We start from the raw sequence: 10,561 nt of genomic DNA, 5'->3' as shown, positions 1-10,561 counted from the left end.
AGATGTTGTAATGTTGTTTGTTTTAGTAAGAAAATAGTAGAGGTTGTTACTTATTTTAGCTGATGAGATTTCTGTGTTGACTATATGTATTCTGTGTCTGAGTTTGTTTCTATTCTTCAGTTAGCCATTCAGCATGTTTATTCTTACTCTTATTATTATTATCATTATTCCAATTTCATTTTCTTATTCTTTTTCTCTCTTTTCAATTATTGTTTCAATAAATATTGTCACGACCCGAAACTCCTCATCGAGCCTGTGACAACCGTCGCGAAGCCTCGACAGACATTCTTCACCCCGAATGCCGATCGAAACCTCGCAAGACTCTCGTATCAGCTTTCGCACTTTTCCGGTAAGCAATAGTTATCAAATATCATAATTCAAAGGATTACGAGTTATTTTCAAATCAGAACATAACATATTGTTTTCTGGCTCATAGGGGCATTTTCGTCATTTTTCATCGAAAATCTCAAAACTTGCTAAAAATGTAGTAGGTAAGCAGAAAATATATATTTAGTGATTTAAAAACAAATTAAGAATCTAAAACGTTCATTTGAAGTGAAAATTTGACCATTTGAATATAATAAAAATATTCAATAAAATAAACTATTTTTTTGTAAAATAATTTTTATAAAGCTATCGGTAAATAATTCTTATAACGTAAAAGTTAATGATATTCATATATACTATAAAGCAAATAACCAAAGCATAAATTACTTTTACATCGACACATGGGCCCACATCTAACCAAAATGTATCAGAAGTTGAAAACCTACAGCTTTTGCCGATTCAAGTCCAAATGAAAGTCCTTGTCAAAGTCAGCTAACTATGGAATTCCCCGAGCCTAAAATGTGAGAAAATGAGGGTGATGAGATTATGAAATCCCAGTGAGTAAACAGACACCATCTAAACTATATAAAGGCAAGTAAATTGAGACAATTAAAATATTCCATCTAAATATATATTTCATAACATAAATATTCATTTCATTTAAATAATCAATATGGCTTATGAGTATCTTAAAACTTGGCTCATGCCAAAAATTATTCTCATACTCAGTTATCAAGGATACCTTGGCCGAGGGCTATCCCAAACCAAGTCCGCCAAGGCTATTAAAAAGTTATGTACGAATAAATCATGTTTTTATTTTGTAAACATAGCCGTTCTATGGAGTTGGCTGAGTTCCCCCTCACGTGGTGGTTTGGCGTGAAGTGATCTCTAAAAGTGTTAGCCTCAGGAGTTATCCACCCGCGCCTCTCATACTGAAGTAAGATACAACGAGGTTTATCGTGCCCCTCTAATAGGCTGGTCAACGAAAACCCGCCCACTGTAGTAAGTTAATAATTATCCTACCAATCAATAAAATTCAATAACATGATATGACAATTATTGTAATTCACAGCCTTTCAAGGCTAAATACGCATTTCATATATTTCAACACAAATACCAATTCAGCCATTCATGCAAATATTGTCATAAGCCATTCGATTCAAATCATAAATTTACAACACCTCAAGTGGTCTCCAGTTACTCTATTTTCAAAGTCATCATTCAATTTCAAGATAATTTATAAAATCATTTTATTTAAACACGTTTTGTTTGTAAAACAAAATGATTTACCATTTAAACTCATTTTTCATAAAATCCACAAAATCTGATAAAACTATTTTAAATAATTAAGACGATAGTAAGGTTACTCACAGTATTAGGAGTCGATGTACTCCTAATCTCAATCTTAAAACACAATCTCTGTACTTTTACCAATGTAATTTGCTCATCACCTACCCACAATGTACAATATATAATTCACCACATTAATGCTTGACCATTATAAAATCAATTCAGGCTCAGTGTATATGAGTGATATGATATGCAACTTATCCGACTACCGCTTAAATGCGGTGTTGACCTAATTCGGCCTATTACCCGATTAAATGACAATTATGTCTGATTTGGCTCCAAATTGCTTCATTTCATTTCTAATATTTCAATTCACTAAATACAATTCCAATAATCTAAAATTCAACCTAACAACCCTCACAATTCTTCTTGAAAATTTCGGCCATTGTGGTGCACTATTACTAAAAATTTTCTCATTCCATTTTCTCACCATAAATCATCATTTCATCAATTTTTTCAACCAATTCACTTGATCACAAAATCAATTCATTACTTCTACACTTCACATAGGGTTCGGCCATTGAAGGTTCATGGGGAAAATGGATTCTTTTCTTGTTGTTTTGTTTCTAAACATGCTTAACCAACTCTAAACACCAACATAACTCAAAATCAAACAATTCCAACATCATTTCTCTCACCAAACCCATTCGGCCAGCCATAATTTCCCCATGAAAACATACAATCCAACCATGGAAATTAAGGAGAAATGCATGGGTAAGGTAAATCACTAGCAAAATCAAAGAAATTTTACCTTTGCTTGATCAAATCCTTGAATTCCAACACTTTCTCTTTGATTTTCCCCACCTAGGGTTTGTTCTTCCTTGGTTTCTCTTCTCTTCTGGTTTGGCCAACCACTATGGGAGAAATGAGTTGATTTTTATGCATTTTTATAAAGAAATAATAAAATAATAAAAGCATGGCACATGGCATTTCCTTATTGGTTCAAATTTTAAATATTTGACTTTTAATTCTTTAATTCTCCACCACACATTTCTCATGTTTATCCATTTCCATGATGAATAAAATCCCTTGGTCTTGACAAGTGTCGGGGGTGAAAATTTACCGATTTACCCCCGAGGCGGTAAAATTATTATTTTTGCCCCTATACTCCAAAAACATTGAGAATTAAAATTTTTTTCACTGCTAAACCTCATATTATACTTCATATGATCAATCTTAGTCAAAAATTTTATCAAATACCCAAATTAAATTTTTAGGTGGTAAAATGATCATTTTACCCTTAATCGGTCAATTTTTCCGATTGACTCCAAATCGGCCCTCGAACTCCGAATCACCAATTTAGGTCATCCCTGGATTGTGAAATTCCCAATTTCACCTTAAAATCCCTATTTTAATTAGTTCGAGGTATAAATCGACTTACTTGTATTTCTAAGCACAATATCGACTTTTAAATATTCTTCCGAGACTGTTCAAATATACAATCACTTTATCAGTCTCATGTGTAACATAGTAAATAATTTAAGGCTGGGCTTGACAAATATAATATTAGTTGATTAAAATATATAAATTGGATTTTTTTAAAAAATTAAGTTTATTTCTATTAATTATTTTTTAAAAATATGTAATAATTTCTAAACGTTAATGATAGTCGTTGAACATCTCTAATTGTTTAAAAAATCCAGGTTAATAAATGCATTAATGAAGATTGATTACTATAATAAATCAAGTAGGACTTAACAATAAAAATTCAATGGGTAATAACAAGTTACTATATGTTGTTTTTATGCATTGAATTTTTCATATTAAATAGCCTTATTCTCGAACATTCAAATAATCTCATTTTAGAACATTCAGTGCAACTGTGACGAGGAAAGGATGAGCAAAAGCCTCCTAATGGAAATGTTAAATGCTTGTAATAGTGGGGGCATAATGACAAATTCTACGTATATGAATATTGAAGCGGTGCCGCTTCAAACAAGAGTTAAAAAGGTTTACTCTTGTAAATATTTATGAAACTAGGATTAACACAAGGTCATATAAGTGCTAAAGTAGTTGGCAAAATCTTAAAGCCATTAAATAATACTATGTGTGTGATATTGTTGGTTATGAGATAAGGAGTTGTGGTTCAATCTCTATAATATCAATAACTTTGTCTTAATTTTAAAATTTTTACCCTAGTAGAAAGTTCAAATCTTCAAAATAGTTTCTATTATGCATAGTATAATTAAATATTACAAATTAGTGAGGGATTGTTGGATATATAGTTTGTAATATTTGAGAGTTTTATTAAAAGATAATTATTCAAGATGTAACTGTTCAAATTAAAATATAACTCTTTGAATAAATAGAAGTATTTTCAATAAACATAACTATTGAAACACAACAATTACATCTTTTGAAACACAACAGACACAACTTTGTAGTATTTATAAAAGAATGTACTTCCTAGACTTCAACCTTCAAAAATAGTATATAAAAAGCTTGTTGTATCTTGAAGAGTCTTTGTTTGCAAATCTCCAAAGTAGACAACAACCTTTTTAAAGACAGTGTGTTATAGCACACCTCAAGCCTTTCTCCTCTTTTCTTATACTATTTTTTTTAACGACAAGATGAGTCTTGAATGATTTAAAGAGAGCATAGGAGTGAGATGAAGAATTTCTTGAATTGCATGATAAGACACCAAATAACAATTAATCTTAATATGTTTGTCGCGTCTATAAAACACATAATTTTAAATAATTTAGATAATATTATGATTATCACATTGATAGAAAGTCCAAAAATATTGGACAATATCAATATCCTAAAAACTTATTAGTATTAATAAAATCGAAAAGAAAACTAAAAACTTAAAATTACAAAAAAAATGGACGCGTCTTTTGGTTGAGTTGGGACGCGTGGATGGAGAAATAGAAGCAAAATTAAATGGGAAATGAAAAAGATAGTTAAAAAGAAATGAAATGATTGTTGTCAGCAAATACTTCCAAGTCATGAACTTGGAAAATGTCATTTCGAGCCTTTGAGCACTTCTGTGAAGCTTCCGACAAAATTCTTTGCGAGCGCCTATCATAAAAGGGTTCCAAGTTAAAAAAAGTCCAATTGCATCTAACCCTTCCACGTCAGAGGCGGGGCCTACGCAATTGTGCATTCTACAGCCCTGATCCAACCGTCAAAACCATCCACATTCTCCTTTCATGACTGGTTTGAAGCTTCCGGGCGAATTCAGTGCTAGTGCCTATCATTGCTAGATTATATAAAAATAAAAATATTATTTATTAACACAATAAATAATATAATAAACAAAGAAAACGGTAAGAGGAAATTTAAATAAAAATCCAAAACTTGCAACTATAACAATTGAAAACTTTGGGCTGTTGCAATCGGAACCTTGAGTTACAGGGGAATCAAGAATCAATTAGTAAGGTGAAGAAAAAAAACGTTATAAATTTATTTAATATTTTAAATTCATTGTTCTCAACAATAAAAATAATAAAATATTTTAAATTTTAAATTCATTGATAAATGAGTATTTACCCACGTCAAAGAAAAAGCAAAGTCCTCTCCCTTGGCGACGACCCCATGCTGTTCTTGATCTATCTATGCTGTTCTTTACTCTTGTTGTCGAGTAAGAATAAAACGGCTGCTTCTCATATTGTTCTTTCTCCCTCTCTTTAAACACTCAGTCTTCTTCTCTACCGGTGACTACATTTGTTCTTGTTTTTCCACTATGGGTAACATATTCTCAATTCAATTGTCCTGTGATACCATTTTTTCCCGCTGCTGGGATTGTGCTGCTGGACAAGCTATCTACACTTGCAAGCTTGAAGAAAACCTTGCTGACTTGAACACAGCACTGGACGAATTAAAGGAGCGAAGGAATGATGTGATGAGAAAGGTCAACATCGCTGAACAAGGAAATATGAAACAGCTGGACCAAGTTCAAGGATGGCTTTCAAGAACAGAGGCTATGATAAATGATGTTGATCAAGTGATCACCGATGGTCCTCAAGAAATCAAGAAATTATGTATGGGAGGCTGTTTTTCCAAGAATTACATGTCCAGCCTAAGGTTTAGCAAAACTGTATCCAAAAAACTCCGTGATGTTAAAGATCTAAACTTGAAAGGAGCTTTCGAAGAGGTAGCTACGACGGTACCAGCAGCTTTAGTGGTTGAAAGACCGAGTGACTCTGCCATAGGCTTGGAATCAATGTTAAATACGGTGTGGAGTAGCTTTGAAGAAAAACATGTGGGAATTATTGGCATATATGGCCTAGGGGGCGTTGGCAAGACTAGGCTCTTGACTGAAATCAACAACAGGATTGGCCTTTCGTCTGGTGGATTTGAAGTGGTTATTTGGGTGGTGGTGTCTAAAGGATTTTATGTTGAAAAGGTCCAAGATGACATTGCAAAAAGGATAGGCCTTTCTGGTGGAACGTGGAATGATAAAACTCCTGAAGAGAAAGCAACAGAGATCTTCGGGGTTTTGACAAAAAAGAAATTTGTATTGCTGTTAGATGATATATGGGAGCGAGTGGATCTATCTAAGGTAGGGATACCTTCCCCGACTCAAGAAAATGGTTCCAAACTAATTTTTACAACTCGTTCTATCGAGGTGTGTGGCCAAATGAGAGCTGATAAAAAGATTGAAGTGACATGTTTGCCAGAAGAAAAGGCTTGGCAATTGTTTGAAGAACATGTTGGTAAAGATCTCTTCGATAGTCATCCAAATATTCGTGATTTAGCTCAAGAAGTGGCCAAAGAATGTGGAGGACTACCTCTTGCGCTCATCACAATTGGTCGTTCCATGGCTTGCAAGACTACATCTGAAGAATGGAAATATGCAATCGATGTCTTGAGGAGATCATCAGCTACTTCGATTTCCCCAGACATGGGTAAAGAGGTATATCCACTTCTAAAATTTAGTTATGATAGTTTGCCAAATGATATGGTTCGATCCTGCCTTTTATATTGTAGTTTGTTCTCAGAAGATTTTATGATTAAAAAAGAAAGGCTTATAGAGTGCTGGATAGGAGAAGGATTTTTGGATGAACATGACAACATTAGTCAAGCTCGAAATCAAGGTCACCATATCATCGGTTCTCTCATTCATGCATGTTTGTTGGAAGAAGTAGAAGATGAGTTTGTTAAAATGCATGATGTGATTCGTGACATGTGTTTGTGGATAGCATGTACATGTGAAGCAGAGAAGTGGAAGTTTTTTGTGCAAGCACGTTATCAATTGACTAAAGTGCCAGATGTTGGAAAATGGAGAGGAATTAAAAGAATGTCACTGATGGACAACAAGATTGAAAATCTAAGGGAAGCACCTAACTGTCCTGATCTCCAAACTTTGTTTCTAAGTCGTAATAAACCTTTAGAGGTGATCAACAATGACTTCTTCCAATTTATGTGTGTCCTTAAAGTTTTGGACTTGTCATATAATCAAGGTATTACAGAATTTCCAATGGGAATTTCAAAATTGGTATCTCTAGAATATCTCGACCTATCAGGGACAACAATAAGAGAGCTACCAACTGAATTGAGAGCTTTAAAAAAACTGAAATGTTTGGGATTGCAGCACATAGACAATGGCATCAAAATCCCAAGAGGGTTGATGCCTGGTTTCTCAAAGCTGGAAATATTGAGAATGTTTCGTTCTTATCCTTTCGATGAGGCAATGGAAGATGATAATGAATGCTTGGCAGAGGAATTGCAGTGCTTAAACCACTTGAATGTGTTGACCTTGTCCGTAACAAGTGCTTTTGCTCTTGATAGATTTTTGAGTGCTGAAAAGTTACACAGCTTCATTGAAACGATTGGCCTTGAATATTTCAAGGACTCAAAGCAATTGAACATTTTATCTTTAGCGAATTTCAAGAGTTTAAATACTCTTACTCTTGGGGAATGTGAAAGTTTGGAAGAAGTGAAGACAGTGTGGGAAGGGGAAAGCAGAATAATAAAAGCAGCTATCGAAATTCAAACCTCTGTGATTGCAAGTGTACCGTGCTTTCAAAGCCTTCTCCGTGTTTACATGGCAAAATGTTCAAAGTTGAGAGACATAACATGGCTGATTTTGGCTCCAAATCTGAAGGATTTACATGTAATGGATTGCGATAAAATGGAAGAAATAATCGATGAGATAAAATTGCGTCAGGGGGCAGAGCTAGTAAAAACTTTAAGCCCATTTTCAAGACTCAAATATCTTTGTTTAGTGAGTCTACCAGAATTGAAGAGCATTTACTTGGATGCACTGCCCTTCTCGTGTATGGAGTCAATTGGTGTTAGAGATTGCCCAAAGCTGAGGAGACTTCCACTCAACTCCAACAGTGCAAAAGCAAAAAAAATCAGCATTAACGGTGAAGAAAAGTGGTGGAAAGAGCTGCAATGGGAGGATGAATCTACTCAAAATGCTTTTCTTCCCAGTTTCATTCCATGGTGAAATTGAAAAGTAATGAAATGTGGTGAATCTTTGTCTTTTGGTAAGTAATTGGAGCTCTGGTGGTTTCTTGTGTAGTGTGATTGCTGGCTTGTTTTTCAATGTTGACTAAGTGTTTGTTATATTGTCTATTTAGAAGTTCAAACCAAATTTCTGATTTTGTTTTATTTTTCCTATGTTTATCGAACATGCCTTACCAATTTTATCTGAGTAAACCTTGTCATACTTAATGTGACAGTATTTCCCAAAAAAAGTCTATGTCTATCTGCAGTTATTCTTGATTATTGACTGAGCCATTTCTAATTTTTATTATAATAAAAGTGATACAAATTGTTTTCATTGGGAATACTCTGTGGAACTGTTTTGGGGAATGTTATTGTCCAATGCTCCATTGTCTCTGTGGAAATTTGGTTATCATGACTCAATTTATCATGAAGCTTAATTGGTTAAATGCTTGCAGAGAGAGTTTTTTTTTTTAAGATATGATTTTATTATCGAAAAATATTGTAGATGTGAACCAAGACAATTGTTAGTGTTGCTGTTCTCAATCAAGCTTGTTCTGGCTACTTTCAAGCTCGGTCGTGTGCACCATCGAAAAATATTGGAATTTGTTGTTCCTTACTTGGATTGCTCGTAACAGTGTTGCTTTTCTGCACTTTAGCCCTTGGGATGGTTTGTTTGTAAAACAGCTGATTGATTCTCGTTGTCATACTTCACATTTTCTTTATAAGGAGAACTCTGTTTGTCTTTGTTGCATCATTCTCCTTTTCCTTCTTTTTGGTCAACATTTTGATCAACTTAGAAAATTTCAATTTGAAATTAAGCAAATCCGATAGTTTACAGTGAGCATTAATCCCAGAAATTAAGCAAGAATTATAAATATTGAAGATCTCAATGACAATTGATAGAACAAGTTACAGAGGTTAAAAACAGAGACCTTGGAACGTTATGCAATATGATTTATAATTAAATAGGATGAGCTCATATCATGCCAAACATATATTCTAAACAAGCTGAGAGGTAACCTAGAAGCTGTGAAAGATAATATGAGCTATATAAGACTTGGCCCTTGAACAACAACAAAAGAAGTTTTGCTCTACTCTTATCTGCTTTTCTTCAAAATTCGAAACGTTTAGTTAGCGCATTTATTACGTAAATATTTATTTGTTATTTGTCTGTTTTTCTATTTATTTTTTACTTTTTCCTTTTGGAAAAAAAAAGAAGGAACCTCAGTGTCTCCAAAAGCAATGAAAGCACTTGAAGGACGACCATGAAGGATAATCTTACCAAACTAAAATGCCTTCCTTTGCTTGTAAATGACCATGATCAATTTAATAGTCTATTACTTAGAACACAAACTCTCCTAATATACAATCATTTTTCTGGAAAAGGACAAGAACATTAATGAAAACAGCATATTTTTCCTAAATTTCTGTCCTAAGATATTTCTCGGCGCAAAACAATTTGGAAAAGAAATAGACAAAATTTAAAGAATGAAATTACCTCATTCTGCAGTTTCTCTTAAGGGCTCCCAGCTTCCAGCGACTTCAACTTGGCTTGCTTAAGCTCACCCATATGCTTTACGTTTTATATTTAGTTGAAATGAAATTATCTTAAATATATAGTTTTTAAATAATTTTGATTATATAAGAAGAAATTATTAATCTTATATCATTTTTAACTATTTATATTTTACACATTATAGTTTTATATTTAGTTTCATATTTATATTATCAATCTTTTGATTGTTGATTGAATTTAACATATTAGTTTTTTAAAATTTTTAACCGTTATTCTTCTGTGTTTGGTGCCTCGACAAAAATTGGCTAGCTTCACCCCTGTCTATATAAGATCGACATGTTACATGCCAATGGAAGTTAAATAAAATAAGTGATAAACACACATTTTAATTTAAGAAATTAATTAATAAAAATATTTAAGTCAATTACTTTGAATATTCTTAAAGTAGATAGTATTCTATAGTGAAGATTAAGCATAACTAAGGATGAGGGCTTCCAGATCAAAGAGAAATTACTCTGTTTTCATGAGATTTATGTCACAGCCCAAATTCCGAGCTATGATTGGCACATGGGCCCAATGGGCATAGCCCACTAAGCCCAAGCAAGCCTATTTATGCAATCTCGATCATTAATCCCAGCTATCATTTCTAAAACCACATATTGTAATTATCAACTAAAAATAATTCAGTAACATTTTATAATGACCCAATACCCACCATTTTATTATGTCAAAACAATGTCACCCGTTTGCCAACTCATAGTGGCATTAGTAATCAAATATACATATTTGACTTATAACATGGATCCTAGCAGATTACATTACATATACGTGTTCACAGGTAACAGACTCTTGACCGTCAGCGGAGTTACCGTGGGTGAAGGTACAGCTATTGAGATGCCATAGTACCTACCAAAAGGACGAGCATACATGGACACTCAATATAGGTCCCAACTGCCTTTGAATTTG

The 10,561-nt window shown here is 33.4% G+C and overlaps 1 pseudogene across 1 annotated transcript; it reads left to right on the top strand.

Annotated features, from left to right (window-relative positions):
* The first annotated feature begins 5,259 nt into the window (after positions 1-5,259).
* Positions 5,260-8,833, top strand: LOC18595750 (disease resistance protein RPS5 pseudogene; annotated as a pseudogene). Its single transcript, XR_016027182.1, has 2 exons — positions 5,260-8,117; positions 8,585-8,833. The product of XR_016027182.1 is annotated as a disease resistance protein RPS5 pseudogene (transcript).
* Positions 8,834-10,561: the final 1,728 nt, after the last annotated feature.

Source organism: Theobroma cacao, chromosome 6 (genome assembly GCF_053813885.1).
Source record: "Theobroma cacao isolate CCN51 chromosome 6, ASM5381388v1, whole genome shotgun sequence".
Taxonomy (NCBI): domain Eukaryota; kingdom Viridiplantae; phylum Streptophyta; class Magnoliopsida; order Malvales; family Malvaceae; genus Theobroma; species Theobroma cacao.
This window is presented reverse-complemented; position numbering and strand designations above follow the sequence as displayed.